Here is a 16,069-nt window from a genome sequence, read left to right as displayed (position 1 = left end):
TATTCTCATAATCATTCTCCACATAACTTATTCATAAAGACAATGAATTTTGAAAGGAGAAAAAAGGTTGACTGGAATGTTTTCATTTGTGTCTAAGATTAGTTCTCATGGTTTGATTGCATTAAGGAAAAAATAAACAAAGTTAAGAGGTGTACCCTGAATCTGATGCCAACATTCTAGAAGCAGGCTCTGTGAAAAAAACCACAAAAACAAGTTTAATAAATCGCTGAATTAAATCTCACAGCCTACCTAGATGGTTGAGGCTCCAATTCATCCTCTGGTTTTAAATCTTGCTGCCTGTGTATCTCCCTGGCCTCTTGTGAGGTCAGATGTTGGGAAGCTTTAAATGGCTCTAAGCTCTTAAAGAGGGGAGCCCAAGAGTTCCTAACAAGTGTTAAGTTAGATTTTTACTTGGGGAGAAAATAGAGAGTGGTTTTTGTAAGATGCCCCTAAGGAAGTTTCCACAATCATTGTCTCCTCTTTCTCCTCAGCTCTCTCCTTCTGGCTCCAAGTCGTCCAGCATTCACCTGGAGTAAAAAGGTTTAGTGAGATCACTGCCATAACCCCAGATTAGTCTCACTTTCTAATCTTCCTGCTACGACACAGCCTGCAAGCAGATATCCATGAATAGGACTTCAAGTGAAAGGGAGGAGAGAGAGGGCCGACATCTAAATAGTGGAGCTCTGACAGATTTCTGCAATTAAAAAGGTTTCCTTGGTGTTATCACTGATGTTTCCTCTCTTTTTTCCCCTTTAATATGTCCTTTGTGAATGGCTGTGTCCCCAGGCAGATGGTTGATTATACCCTGTTAATCCCACAAAGACCTCTCCCAGTCTCCCTTCAATCACCACTAACTCCCTCACCCAGAGCATAGGGTCTTCCGACAGCCATAACACACTTCATCCATCATCTTCCATCCTGGGCTTCTCTTCCTTACCCTCACCCCACCCCCACCCCCAGATTATTCAAATTCTTCTCCTGTGGCATGGAATCTCAGATTGACTGGCCTAGTCATCATACCTTCTGGGTTTTCTTTTCCCCACCACAGCAGTTGGTTCCTGTCACTCAGATCATTTGGCTGCATCAACTAGTTAGCTGCAAATGGTGCTCATGGTCATGAGAGTGTGGACCTGGATTCAATGATGAGTGTTCATATTTCTTATTCCCATCCCAAGTTGCTAATAATCATCTTTAAGCATTAGGCAGCTACCTTTCTGTTGTTCAAGAAAACAGCTTGAGAAGAAATGGATTCTAAAACTCTAATACATAATCTATGCAATCGTTGCTCTTGCCAATGCTATTAACACAAAGAAAACAAGATTCATTTCAAATCAACTGACATTATTGAGAATCAATTTTATATAAGATATTATGTGTATATATGACTCAACATATTTGCCCTCAAGGAAATTATAATAGAGACAATTTCCTTCCCTCCACTGCCCCCCCCCCCCACCCCACACACACTGATACCTATTACACAAGCAGGATGTGAGCCACAAAAGCCCCGTGAGGCTCCAGCGGATTGGGGTCAACTGGAGGAAAAATAAGGAGGAATGTTTTCTGGTAAGGTAACATTGAGATAGGCTTGTAAAAACAGGTATGATTTAGATGAGCAAGGATAGAAAGGAAGTGGGGAAAGAATCAAAGCCTGGGGGAACATCTCAACACCAAGAAGTTGGGAAAATCAGCAAATAATTCGGCACTGAGGGGAAATGGGAACTTGATGGCGAACAGGAACAGATAAGGCTATAAGATAAGTTGGGGATTTAAGAATGCTAAGAAGGTCATTCCATACCAAGGAGTTTGGACTGAATCCCACATGGAGCAGAAACTCTAAAAAGATTGTAAAAGAAGAGAAATTGGATTGCAGTTGTATTCTAAAATGGAAATCAATGCATGTTCTCTTACTTACCAAGAAAATGAAATGAGAAATTAGCATTATGAGAGGATCAACATCAACATCCTCTTTTCCAAGTAGATTTCATTAATATAAAGCATAACCTTAAAAACCTCTTTCTAGTCCAAAAAAAAAAAAAAAAAGGAGAAAGGGAGAGAGACAGGGAGCCTACAAATCTGACTTTTAGATCAGAGTGATAAAAGGAGTTCTGTGCACTGTCCTTCCTACTCCATTAAATATAAAAGAATTCTCCATTTTTAGTTCTCCATTAAACCTAGTATCATAGATTTAAAATGGAAAATTTTTTAGGGATTATTTAATGCAATATTGTTACTTTGCTTTCTGTTCTAAAATTATTTTTAAATTAATTAAAAACTAATATATATTAATTCAAACATTGTAAAAATAGATAACATTGAAGTTATAAGGTTCTCTTCTATTCCTATATTTTAATCCTCAGTCAATAAGTAATAAGAGGCTACTTATCTTTTGTGACTTCTTTATGTAAAGTAGAAAGGAAATGAGCCCTAAACCCTATTTCTCTAAAGATTCCGAAGCCTAAATTAATTGGTCTGTTTTAATGCACCAATATACAATTGTTTTCCAACTCAGTGTTTATTTACCTGGTGCTAATAGGTATTCTAGAAGAAGTTGCTACTGACAAACAAAATGAGAGTGCTGGGTGACTTTTGAGTAGAGATAGCATACTGAATATATGAATCTAATTTTGCTTTCTCTAGAAATCCCACTAATAAAACTGCAGAGGATTTTTTCTTTTTTTAATCTAAACACTCAAGAATGGGAGGAAAAAGTTTTGGAAACTGAAAATTAGATGAACAAGTGATAAATACCTCAGCTGACTCAAGAAAGCTAAATCCAGGGGTGCCTGGGGGGCTCAAGTGAGTTAAGTGTCTGCCTTTAGCTCAGGTCTTGATCTCAGGGTCTTGAAATGGAGCCCCATGTCAGGCTCCCTGCTCAGCAGGGAGTCTGCTTCTCCTCCTCCTCCTCCCCACTTTGCTCCTCTTCCTCTCCCTTTGCCCTTGCTCCTCCCCCTCCCCTGCTTCTGTTCCCTCTCTCTCTCAAATGAATAAATAACATCTTCTAAAAGAAGAAAGAAAGAAAGAAAGAAAGAAAGAAAGAAAGAAAGAAGAAAGAAAGAAAGAAAGAAAGAAAGCAAGCTAAATCCTAAACCAGCAGAGCAGAGAACAAAGAATCAACCTAATTTTACTTCAGAATCTTTAAGCATTTTAGAATTGATAGAATCAGGTACCTCTAGAAATGGAGATGGAAGAGTGTAGAGCCAAGAATTAACTTTACAAAAAGAAAAATCTGACCTTTGTCCTGATTCCTAGGAGATAACCTCTATATCTTTGAATTTCCCAAATGTCAGGAGTATTTTTGTTATTTATTGTGGGCCTCTCAGACCACACCTGACGGTTTATTCTAACAAGGTGACTCAAGATGAGGCTAGCCAGACAGAAAAATCAACCATGTAATTAGAGGGCTTGGACTTTGGGCAACCACCAGGGCAATCATTTAATCAATCATACAAGAAATGAAGCCCCAGGAAAAACTACAGACATTGAAGCTCAAGCAAACTTCCCAAGTTGGCAATACTCCATGATTACTGTCACATATCAATGACAGAAGGGCAATATATCCCTACGGATGTGAATACTTTGTGGTTGGAATCTTCTCAGTCCCAGATTCCACCCTATATGTTTCCTCCTTTGGCTGGTTCTGATTTGCATTCTGTTACTATAATAAAACTATAATCACAAGTATAATGCTTTCCTGAGTTCTGTGAGTTGATAGATCAAATTAGCAAATCCAAAGGAGTCTATAAGGACCTTCAAATTTATAATCATCTGGTTTGAAGTGAGGATACACTGAGGACCCTTGAATTTGCGCTGGTATCAGAAGCTTTGGGCATACTTGGCAGCCTTGGAGGACTGTGCCCTTAACCTTGAGTTTGGCCTAACTCTGTCTGGTAAAGGGGCAATAACACATTGAGACTAACTCTGATTGAACAATGTTTAAAAATAAGTTAGAACTCTAAATCTTTCCTTACTCTGTGTTGCTGGGTGGTTGCTCCTACCCCCAATTCTGGCAGAAGACTGTATTCTCCAAAAAGGATCAATTAAAAGGTCTCTGGACTTGGGGACAGTGATCAGTTGAAGACAGAAGTACCTTGAAAATGGTGGACTGAGTTAATATACCAATCTGCATGCTGATCTCTCCCTTCCTGCCAGTCTCTCCCAACTTGATTCTCCAAAGCCTTTACTCTCCAGTCAAGAGATGAGAGATCCCCTCTCCAGGAGATCTGATCAGTCCAAGAAGACAAGATAATAAAACTAGCACATCCAGATCACCCTACAGTGACATTCACAGTCAATAGGCCTGTCCAAATATGCAGAGCATTCATTCAGCATTCTGGTCTCCTACTCCTAAATATGATCAGGCACTCAAGGATTTTTAGCACAGATTTAGAGAAAGCCTTAATATGGATAATAGGCCCAAAGTAAGCAACAAAAAAACCTCAACCTGGAGGAAACAGGTTATGCAGGGAGAAGATGACTTAACTGAAAGAGAAAGATTATCAGAGATAAGATACTGTAACCATAAAACAAGAATAGAATGTTATTTTTAAAAGAAATATTTTTGGAACAAAAAAGAACTTTGGAAAAATAAAAACATGACAGCATAAGGGGAAATCTCAATATAATGGCTGAAAATAAAGTTGAGAAAATCTCACACAAAGTAAAGCAAAAAGATAAATAGAAATTAGGAAAGAAAAGGTAAGACAATTAGTAACCAATCTAGGAGACCCAACATTTGGAGAACAGGAGTTCCAGAATGCAAAAAGAAAGAGAAAGGATAAAATCATCAATGAAATCTTTTAAGAAACAGAAAGACAAGAGTTTCTAGATTAAAAAGACCCACCAAGTATATGCAAATAGACAAACACTTTATTTGGAATCTCAGAATATTAGGGAAAATGAAATCTGGGTTAGAGATAGAGGCATATACAAGGAATCATAAATAATACTGCCTTGGATTTCTCAACAGCAACTCTGATATTGTGACTTATAATAAGAAATATATTTTGATCTATGCCCTCATTTCTGGCAGAGAGCTCCTAACACTTGGAATCTCCTAAGCACAAAGCAAGGGGAACATCTTTTGTTATAGCAGTTGGTCTTTTGTCCTTCGTTCCCAAAATAGTACCAGAGCCATAAAGGTGAAAAGAGTGTCCTGCTATTCAACAACTCCCTTTCAAATTTATGTTAATGAGGGGACTTTTGGAAAGCCTTTAAGGATGAGGCTGCTTGCCAGAGGAACCAATCTTGATTAAAGGGTTAGAACTTTCAGTCCCACCCCTGAATCAGGGGAAAGAAGATAAGGGCTGGAAGTTGAGTCAATCACCAATGATCAGTAATTTAATCAATCATTTCTAAGTAATGAAGCCTCCATAAAAACCCAAAAGGATGAGGTTCAGAGGGCCTACACAGATTGGTGAACAAAAACACATCCACAGAGACAGAAGCTCTTGTGCTTAGGACCTTGCCCTATGTATCTCTTTATCTGCTGTCATTCGTATTGTTTAATATCTTTTGTATTAAACTGGTAATCTAGTAAGTAAACTGTTTTCCTGCATTCTGTGACTGGGTATAGAAAATTAAGAAAACCTGAAAAGGAGCTGGCAGGAACCTGAGAAGGGGGTTGAATTATAGCCAGTCAGATACACTGGTAACAACCTGGACTTGCACTTGGCATCTGAAGTGGGTGGAAGGAGACAGTTTTGTGGAATTGATCCCTTAACCTGTAGGATCTGACACTATCTTCAGGTAGATAATGTCAGGATTGAGTTAAATTATAGGATAGCCAGTTGTTAGCACAAGTTCTTAGTGTGGTAAAAACCACCACCACACATTTAGCGATCATAAATGCCAGTAGTGGAGTACTGAAAATAGAGGAGACACACAAGAGTGTGTTGTTCCATAGCAACAACATTGGAAGCTAGAAGACAATTGTTTTCCTTAAGAAGGAAAAAGAATTATAGCATATAGAGGTAAGACCTAAAGACTAAAGACTCTTGATCTGAGTCACCTTGGGTGTAGAGCCTACTTTAAAAAAAAAAAAAAAGTTAAGAATTATAGCATAGACTTGTGTACCAAAAATAGCATAGCATAGACTTGTGTACCAAAAATATGCATTGATAAACAGTCCAATTGTGAGGATAGAATAAAGATATTTTTAGATATTTAAGCTCACAAAAAGCACACTTTTTGTGTGCTCTCACATACTCTTCTCAAAAGATATCAGTGTCTCTAGATACTCTATCAAAACAAAGGAAACCCAGAAAGAGGAAGTCGTGGGAAACAGAAAACAGAAACCACTCCATGGTTGATGAAGAAGGGAAATCTCAAGATGGCAGCTGTGTACCAAACAAGGAAGGAAAACAGTCCAGAATGGGACAGGTTAGAAGACTTTCAGAAAGACTGCTCAAACAAGTGACATTGAGAGAAAACATGATGTAAATGAACATACATAGCTACAAGAGATTTACTCAACTAGTAGAGAACTAAGGGTTGAATTAGAGATAAACACATAAAAAACTAAATGAATAATAATTACAAACTCCAGAAAAACATTTAAAAGTGTATAAAAATAGAACAAGAATCATATTGCTCTATGCCAGGTTAGCTAAAAATCACATTTATATAATCTTAATAATACAAACACTAAATGTTGATATAATCCAAATCACAATATAATTTTACAGGAAGAATGAGAGGGTGGGAATTGTAAGAGTGCACACACATATTCACATGCACACTTGTAAGAGAGTGATAGATGGGATGGGGGGCAAGCTAAATAAATTCTCATCTATCACAATGAGAAATCAACAATGATGAGAGAAAAAAAATACATTTTCATGGAACCTTGAAAAATCCTGAATATCTAAAGCAATCTTAAGAAAGAATAACAAAGCTGAAGGTATCACACTCTCAAATTTCAAAATATATTATAGAGCTGTAGTAATCAAAACAGCATGGTTCTGGCACAGAAAGAGACACATAGATCAATGGCACAGATCAGAGAGAGTCCAGAAATAAACCCACACTTTTATGGTCAATTAATCTACAACTAAGGAGGCAAGAATATACAACGGGGAAAACACTGTCTCTTCAACAGATGGTGTTGGGAAACCTGGATAACTACATACAAAACAATGAAACTGGACCACTTAATTTTGTGGAGGCCGAGAAAAATTAAGGCCATCCCACCTAAAGTTTAGCATTAGCACAAGTACAGCCATCTTAGGCCCCTGTGAGTAAGAGCTGAACTTTATGGGAAAAACTGCAGAATGTCCTCAATGTCCTTGGCAGGGAATCCCATATCAAAGACAACAGAGCTCAGAATTGCCCTGGGCAGAGAATCCCATATCAGAAAGACAACAGAGCCCACCCCGTGGTAGAAATTCCCATATTAGAATGAGAACAGAGCTCAATACCCCTGAAAGCCCCATATCAGAATGTAAACAGAACTTGAGAAATTCCTCCACCCCTTCTGAAAAATCCCCTAGACCAGCCTATAAAACACCCAGCTGTAACCCACTTCGAGGTCCAAGTCCCTGCTCTGCTGTGTAGGGCGGGTATACTTAGACCCAAGCTCAAGCTTGTAAATAAACTCTCCAACGCTTGCATCGGTGTCGGCTCCTTGGTAGTTTCTCGGATTCGCAATCTTGGGCACAACAATTTAACCATACACAAAAATAAACTCAAAATGGATTAAAGACCTAAATGTGAGACCTAAAACCATACAAATTCTAGGAGAAAATATAGGCAGTAATTTCTTTGACATCAGCCATAGAAACATTTTTCTAGATATGTCTTCTCTGGCAAGGAAAACAAAAAACTAAAATACTACTGGGACCACCACACTGAAATAAAAAGGTTTTATATATCAAAGGAAATCATCAAACAAAAAGGTGACCTAATGAATGAGAGACTATATCTGCAAATGATAATCTGATAAGGAGTTAATATTCAAAACATATTAAGAATTTATACAATTCAACACCAAAAAGCCCCAAATAATCCAATTAAAAACTGGGCAGAGGACCTGACTAGACATTTTTGCAAAGAAGACACAGATGCTCAATATCACTAATCATCAAGAAAATGTAAATTAAAACCACAATGAGATATTACCTCACATCTGTCACAATGGCTAAAATAAAAAACACAAGAAATAACAAGTGGTGGTGAGGATATGGAGAAAAAGGAACCCTTGTGCACCGTTAGTGGGAATGTACACTGGTGCAGCCACTGTGGAAATCGGTATGGAGGTTAAGTTAAAAATAGAATTATCATATGATCCAGCAATACCAATACTGAGTAGTTACTCAAAGAAAACAAAAATATTAATTCAAAAAAATATATGTATCCCCTGTTCATTGCAGCATTATTTACCATAGCCAAGATATTAAAGGAATCCAAGTGTCCAAAAATAGATGAATGGATAAATAAGTGGGGAGTGTGTGTGTGCCTGAGTGTGTAACAGAATATTACTCAACTGTAAAAAAAAAAAAAGAAAGAAAGAAAGAAAGAAAGAAAGAAAGAAAGAAAGAAGAAAGAAAGAAAAGAAAAATAATGACATCTTGCCATTTGCAGCAACATGAATGGACCTAGAGGATATAACACTACGTGAAAGAATTCAGAGAAAGATAAGTACAATACAATTTCACTCATATCTGTAATTTAAGAAACAAATGAACAAACAAAGAAAAAAGAGACAAACAAAAAAGCAGACTTCTTTTTAGAGAGAAAGGGGGAGAGGCAGAGGAAGGGGCAGAGAGAGACTTTTAAGCAAGCTCTACACCCAGAATGGAGCCTGACTCCCAGCTCCATCTCAATCCTGAGATCATGACCTGAGCCAAAATCAAGAGTCGGACACTTAACTGACTGAATCACTCAGGTGCTCCTTTTGGAGTCTGCTTTTTAGCAGACTCTTAAATACAGAGAACAAACTGGTAGTTTGCCAGAGGGGGGGAGGGCAGATAGGTGAAATAGATAAAGGGGATTAAGAGTACACTTATCTTGATGAGCACTGAGAAATACACAGGATTATTGAATCATTATATTATACATCTGAAACTAATATTACACTGTATGTTAACCATACTTGAATTTAAAAAGAGAAAAAATACTCAGGAAGTAGCCATACCATTCAATTGTTTCAAGACAGAGGTCAGTACCAAAAAAATTAGTTAAAAGATGAAAAGTGGTTATCTCTGGAGAACAGAACATGGAAAAGAAGAAAGTCTAGCGACTGCTGTTTGTCTTAAATCTCAGAACTACTTGACTCTTAACTATTTGTATGCAAACATAAAACTTAAAAATATCTAGACTAAAAAATAAAACAGTTTCCTAGTTGCAGGACAGGGCTTTAGAACTTTCAAGCACACTGAGCATCAATATATAGGGGTGCATTAATTCCCAAACTTATTTGGTTATTAAAATTATTATTTTGTGTATTTTGGTAGAGAATGTCACAAGATTGGGTGGGGGACTTGATTAAAATACTAGGTTTAAAATTGTGCCTACCCATCTCTTAAAACATCATAGCTTTTTAACACAACTGGCTTATTATGACTCAGTTCATTAAGATTGTATTTGATTCATTCAAATAATCCCTTTAAGAAAGAGCTGCTTCCTGTGAACTAAATCTGATCTCATGATCAAAGCCACAGGTGATTAAGTGATCAGGTTGACAGTGAGGTTATTTTATTATTTGTTCCACAAGTAGATATATTCTAAAGTGAACAACTATTATTTTTGAAGACAACTGAATCAGAGTGAAATACCAAATAATGAATTTAAGCCAAGTCTTTCAACTAATATTACATTGTTTTTGCTCTTCATGCTGCAACATGAGAGCACATCAAATAACTACCCATACTGCTGTTCTTCCATAAACAGAAAGCATTTTACGGGTGATGAACTCCCATAAAGACCAGGATTTTCAAAAGCATTATTTCCTACTCACCCTAACTTCCCAGACATGCAAAAAGGATTTTCTTTACAAGTTTCTGATGTCAGATTAAAAAATACTAATGGAGCACGGCAAAAGCTCTTAATATCCAAAGATCTGATGTGATCAGAGATTTTCCATCTGGATGTCCTTTACTACAAAAAGAATAATTAAGGTCTGGTACTATGTCTGCTTTTCAAAAAAACAATTTCAACAAGGTAGGATTTATTTTTTCAAACATATTAGAATAGTTTTGCTTAAAATGCAACATATCCATTAAATACTGTCCAGCATTTCTGCCCCATCAGCCATCTAAATTGAAGGTGAGTGTCCAATAAAATATGACTTGTTCTGACATGAATTAATGTTTTGAAAAAATAATTCCTAGAACAAATGAAAGTTGTATATCATGAACCTTCAAAGAAAAATAAAATACATATTTTCTATTGAAAAGTAGAGAGGTAGTATAAGCTCATAAATATTTTTGTGCTGTGTACTCCAGTAGACAATAAAAGGATGGAGCATGAGCTATTTTAAGCATAAATTCACCTTCATTGAGTTTTTGTCTTTCTCCTAATAAATTATTTATTCTCTTGCTTAATGAAATAAATAGCAATAATAGAAAATGCTAAGTAAAGGCCAATGACTTAAAAGCCTCTAAAAAGAACCCAGCAGATCCTTTATCAACTCTAGAAAATTATTTACAAACTAAATATTACAAGATATTTTTGCCGGATCTTCCTTTCAGCAAAGACAGAAAAAAAAATTTAATTTAGGGCACCCCTCTAAATCACAAGAGTACAAAGGGCAAAATGCTGAACATTGTTAACAGACTAACCCATACACTCTCCCCTCTACCACTAGAGAGCTCAAGCCCGAGCTGAAAGTTAAACCCTCCAGCCATTTGATTTTAACACTCACCACTCCCCGAGTCTAGCAGTGGTGTGGAAGAAAAGGAGCAGCACGTTCCCAGAAAGGTCATCATTTTCGAGCCTTTCACTTCCTGGCCCTATTTAGGTAAGTCTTCGATGAGCTCTATCATCCACGCACATGAGCACCTCACTTCCATCCAAGAGCAACTCAGATTCTTGAAAGCTATCTCCTAGGCCTTTTATTCTTATTTTCCTATCTTTCTTTGTTAGCAACAGTTAACAACTGATGTGACACTCAGAAACCACTGGTCCTTCTCCAATAGACTCTAGAAATCGTCCATTTATAATCTTTCAAATATATCATACATCACATGACACAGCTAGTTTTGGCCTCACTTAGTCATTTGCAGCCAAATACAAATGAATCTCAGACAAATTCTGCTTGTCATAGCTTCTATTCACTGTGGCCTTTGCCCTGATCCTGTCATTGTTAATAGTTCTGTATGACTCAAACACTGATTTGGATACTCAGGGTCCTTTGAATGAGTTTCTTCAGTAAGAAATGTTACTTTTGCCTGAAAACAAACAATCCAGAATATTTTATTAACATGCAGATGATTCAATTATTAAAATAAGAGCTTTTGGAATGGCCCTTTAATTAAGCTGGTGTCTAAAAGGTGAGAGTTTTTTGGTTTTTTTTTAGATTTTATTTATTTATTTGAGAGAGAGAGAGAGTGCACAAGCAGGGGAGGAGCAGAGCAAGCTGACTCCATGCTGAGTGGGGAGTCCAACTCGGGGCTCCATCCCAGGACCCTGAGATCATGACCTGAGCTGATGTCAGACACTTAACCAACTGAGCCACCCAGGCACCCTGGTTTTTTGTTTTATTTATTTATTTTTTGACATGTAAAAACAGAAACAGCTGACAGAATATGATTTCTTTTTCTACCAAAATGTGCAAAATAATATGCAAATTTAAAAGAAAACAGATTTGGACAGATTTATAAGGAGGTAGAAGAAGTATATCAGCCTGACAGTTTTATGTACACTATAGTTTAAGAAAAAATATATTTAATGAACATCTCACTTTGTTTGACATTTTCCTGGGTAGGCTAGAAAACAAGTTAGTCAACACTCATTGACTGCCTCCCCAACCCTCCAGGAACTTCATATCCAGGAGAGGAAGAACTAGCAGCGTCTATGTATACTTAATTCTCAAGTGAACTTTAAGGAGAAACAAGCTGGAGAAGATTGATCTTGAACATAAAGAGTAAGTCTCTGTACTTTCCTTTGCCATTTTTTTTCTTTGTTTCCCCAGCTCTACTGAGACATAATTGACACGTGACATTGTGTAAGCTTAAAGTGTATATGCTGATTTGATAAACACAATGATCACCACAATAAGGTTAGCTGACATATCCATCAGCTTGTATAATTACAATTTTTTGCACATGGTGAGAACATCTTAGCAACTTTTAAACATACAATATTGTTAACTATAGCCCCTATGCTGTACATTAGCTCCCTAGAGTTTATTCATCATATAATCTGAAGTTTGTACCCTTTGACCAACATCTCCTCATTTTCCTTACCCTTAGCTCATAGCAACCACCATTCTACTTTGTTTCTATGAATTTGGCTTTATTTTAGATTCCATATATGGGTGATATCATATAGTAATTATCTTCTCTGTCTGACTCATTTTACTTCACCTGCAAGGTCTATTCATGTCATAAATGGCAGAATTTTCTTCCTTTTTATGGATACATTATAGACATATCACCTTTTCTTTATTCATTCATCTATTGATGAACATTTAGGGTTTTTTCCATATTGTGGCTATTGTGAATAATGCTGCAACAAACATGGGGATTCAGATATATCTTCAAGATAATGATTTCAGGGACCTGGTGGCTCAGTCAGTTGGGTGTCTGACTCTTAATTTCAGTTCAGGTCATGATCTCAGGATTGAGCCCTGCATCAAGCTCCACGCTCAGCACATGTTCTGCTCGTCCCTCTCGCTCTACTCTTCACCCTGGGCTCACTCACTCACTCTGTTTCTCTCTCAAATAAATAAATGAATAAAATCTTAAAAAAAAAAAAAAAAGATAATGATTTCATTTCCTTTGGATATATACCCAGAAGTGAGATTGCTGGATCATATAGTAGTTCTATTTTCAATTTGTTTTTGTTTTTATTTATTTGTTTAGGTAATCTCTACACCCAATGTGGGGCTTGAGTTCATAATACCAAGATCAAGAGTTGCATGCTCCTCTGACTGAGCCAGGTTGGTGCCCCTATTTTTAATTTTTTGGGAAACCTCCATATTGTTTTCCATAGTGGCTACACCAATTTACATTCCTACTAACAGAGAACATGGGTTTCCTTTTCTCCATATCCTTATCAATACCTGTTATTTCTCATATGTTTTATGAATAGTCCTTCTAACAGATGTGAGATGATGTCTCATCACAGTTTTGATTTGCATTCCCTGATGATTAGTTATGTGAGGCACCATTTCATATACCTGTTGGCTATTTGTATATCTTCTTTGAAGATTTTAGTTAGTTCGTTATTTGAGAGAGAGAGTGAGCGTGCAAGGGAGTGGGAGCAGAGGGAGGAACAGAGGGAGAGGGAGAAAATCTCAAGCCAACTCCACGCTGAGTACAAAGCCCAATGTGGGACTCCATCTCATGACCCTGCAATTGTGACCTGAGCTAAAGCCAAGTCGAATGCTCAACCAAAGAGCCACCCAGGTACCCCATCTTCTTTGGAAAAAACGTATATTCGAGTCCTCTGCCCATTTTTAATTGGATTATTTGTTTGCTTACTGTTCACTTGTATGAGTTGCTTACATATTTTGAATACTAACTCCTTATTTGACACATAGTTTGCAAATATTTTCTCCCAAATCATACATTGCAAAGAATATTTCCCCACTGAATATTTTTGGATTACTGGTCAAATATTAGTTGACTCTATATGCATGGTTTTATTTCTGAGCTCTCTATCCTATTTTATTCCATGTGGTCTATGTGTCTGTTTTTATGTCAGTATCAGGCTGTTTTTATTACTATAGCTTTGCAGTATAGTTTGAATTTGGGAAGTGTAATGCCTCCAGCTTTGTTCTTTCTCAAGATTGCTTTAGCTATTATTCAAAGGTCTCTTCATACAAATTTTAGGATAGTTTTTTCTATTGTGAAAAATACCATTGAACTTTCTTTTAAAGATTTTATTTATTTATTAATGAGAGACACAGAGAAGGAGAGAGGCAGAGACACAGACAGAGGGAGAAGCAGGCTTCATGCAGGGAGCCTGACGTGGGACTCAATCCCGGGTCTCCAGGATCTCGCCCTGGGCTGAAGGTGGCGCTAAACCACTGAGCCACCCGGGCTGCCCACCATTGGACTTCTGATAGAAGTCATATTAAATCTATAGAAAGCTTTGTATATTTTAACAATACTAATTCTTCCAATCCACAAACCCAATTTATTTTCATTTATTCTTGTCTTCTTTCATTTCTTTCATCAATGTCTTCTAGTTTTCAGTGTACAGTTCTTTTATCTCCTTGGTTAAATTTATTCCTAAGTATTTTATCACTTTGGATACTATTGTAAATGATACAATTTTTAAATTTCTCTTCCAAATATTTTGTTAACAAATAGAAATGCAATTGATTTTTGTATGTTGATTTTGTATTCTGCAACTTTATTAAATCCATATATTCTAACAATTTTGGGGTAGAATCTTTAGGATTTTCTATTTATAAGATCATGTCATCTGGAAACAGAGATGATTTTACTTACTCCTTTCTGATTTGGATGCCTTTATATCCTTTCTTGCCTAACTTTTTGGCTGTGACTTCCAGTACCATGTTGAATAGGCATGGTAAGAGTCAGCACCCTTGTCTTGTTCCTGATTTTAGAAGAAAAGCTTTCAGCCTTTGACCAGTGAGTATGATGTTAGCTGTGGGTTTGTCATCTATGGCCATTCATGGTAGGTCCCTTGCATGCTCAGTTTGAGAGCTTTTATCATGATAGGATATTGAATTTTGTCAAATGCTATTTCTATATCTATTGAGAGGATCATATGATTATTTTTTATTCTATTAATGTGATATATATGTTTATTGATTTATGTATGTTGAACTATCCTTGTATCCCAGAGATAAATCTCACATGATCATAGTATATGATCATTTTATTTTTTTTAAAGATTTTATCTATTTATTCATGAGAGACAGAGATTGAGAGAGAGGCAGAGACACAGGCAGAGGGAGAAGCAGGCTCCATGCAGGGAGCCCGACATGGGACTCAGTCCCAGGTCTCCAGGATCAGGCCCTGAGCTGAAGGCAGCGCTAACCCGTTGAGCCACCTAGGCTGCCCTGATCATTTTAATGTACTGTTGAATTTGGTTTGTTAATATTTTGTTGAGAATTTTTATATCTACACTCATCAGGGATATTGGCCTGAAGTTTTCTTTTCTTGTAGCGTCCTTATGTGGTGTTGGTATCAAGGTAATGCTGGCATCATAAAATGAATTTGGAAGTGTTCCCTCCTCTTCTATTTTTTTGGAAGCATTTGAGAAGTTATGTTAATTCTTTAAATGTTTAGTAGAACTTGCCATTGAAACCATCTGGTCCTGGGCTTTCCTTTGTTGAGAAGTTTTTGATGATTGCTTCAGTCTCCTAGGTCATTATTGGTCTGTTCAAATTTTGTTTCTTCCTAATTCAGTCTTGGTAGGTTGTATGTTTCTGGGAATTTATCCATGTCTTTTAGGTTATCCAATGCATTGGCATAATAGTTCCACAATAGCCTCTTTCAATACTTTGTATTCCTGTAACATTAGTTGTAATGCCTCCTCTTCCATTTCTAATCTTGTTTGAGTCCTCTCTCTCTCTCTCTCTCTCTTAGTAGGTCTAGCTAAAGGTTTGCTAATTTTGTTATCTGTTCAAAAACCAACTTTTAGGGCAGCCCGGGTGGCTCAGTGGTTTAGCGCTGCCTTCAGTCCAGGGCATGATCTTGGAGACCCAGGATTGAGTCCAACATCAGGCTCCCTGCATGGAGCCTGCTTCTCCCTCTGCCCTTGTCTCTGCCTCTCTCTCTCTCTCTCTCTTTCTCTCTCTCATGAATAAATAAATAAAATCTTAAAAAAAAAAAAACTTTGTTTCATTGATTTTTTTCCCTACTGTCTTTTTAGTTTCTATTTCATTTATTTCTCCTTTGATCTTTTATTTCCTTTTTTCTGCTAATTTGGG

General features: G+C 37.0%; 1 protein-coding gene across 2 annotated transcripts in view; it reads right to left on the bottom strand.

Annotated features, from left to right (window-relative positions):
• Positions 1 to 16,069, bottom strand: part of AKAP6 (A-kinase anchoring protein 6) — a 539,834-nt gene that overhangs the window by 371,671 nt on the left and 152,094 nt on the right. Inside the window, exon 1 of one of the 2 annotated variants that reach the window (XM_049113620.1) lies at positions 10,862 to 11,124. The exons of the other annotated variant lie outside the window; for it this stretch is intronic. The gene's annotated coding sequence lies outside the window, so the exon portion shown is untranslated. Of the gene's footprint in view, positions 1 to 10,861; positions 11,125 to 16,069 lie in introns of those variants that run through there. 2 annotated transcript variants of the gene reach the window in all.

Source organism: Canis lupus, chromosome 8 (genome assembly GCF_003254725.2).
Source record: "Canis lupus dingo isolate Sandy chromosome 8, ASM325472v2, whole genome shotgun sequence".
Classification (NCBI taxonomy): Eukaryota; Metazoa; Chordata; class Mammalia; order Carnivora; family Canidae; genus Canis; species Canis lupus.
This window is presented reverse-complemented; position numbering and strand designations above follow the sequence as displayed.